Raw genomic sequence first — 798 nt, 5'->3', positions numbered from 1 at the left:
CAATTCTGTCCAAAAATGGATTACGCGCCAGAAGAGACGAAGCAACATTCACACGTTGGAAACGATAATGATCGGAGAGTTTGTGAAGCACTCAAACACCTTCTTTGTGGCGTTTTCTCACATTCCTTATATGTTTACGTATTGTTTTATGAGAGACATGCAATTTCAGGGCCATTTCACGAGTGTGTGTTGCCTTGGGTTAGACTCAAGAAGCGTCTTCAGGGCATCAATATCAATTCCAACATGTCGGCCTGTGCCATCACAGTTTTTACGGCTAAAGTCACCTGAACGAAATTTGCTGAATCATCGTCGACACTTACGAACGTTCAAAACATTTGCATAAACTTCTTTGATATTCTTTATGGGTACAGAGGCGCTGTTTACCTTCTTGTATTCAAACAGCTTTACATGCTGAATGTGCTTGTTTGTTTGTTTTAATTTCGCGCAAAGCTACACGAGGGCTATCTACGCTAGCCGTCCCTAATTTAGCAGTGTCAGACTAGAGGGAAGGCAGCGAGTCATCATTACCCACCGCCAACTCTTGGGCTACTCTTTTACCAACGAATAGTGGGATTGACCCACATTATAACGCCCTCACGGCTGAAAGGGCGAGTATGTTTGGTGTGACGTAGATTCGAACCCGCGACCCGGAGATTGCGAGTCGAGTGCCCTAACCACCTGGCCATGCTGGGCCTGCCGAATGTGTGTCTCGTAGTGTACCATCGCTATAAGGGATTAGAGTATACTAAACTTCACACATTATATAGGCTATACTAACGTGACGTTTAGGCTGTTCGT

This window comes from Limulus polyphemus, unplaced genomic scaffold, assembly GCF_000517525.1.
Source record: "Limulus polyphemus unplaced genomic scaffold, Limulus_polyphemus-2.1.2 Scaffold181, whole genome shotgun sequence".
NCBI classification, from domain to species: Eukaryota; Metazoa; Arthropoda; class Merostomata; order Xiphosura; family Limulidae; genus Limulus; species Limulus polyphemus.
The sequence above is the reverse complement of the archived record's forward strand: the minus strand, read 5'-3'. Positions refer to the sequence as shown.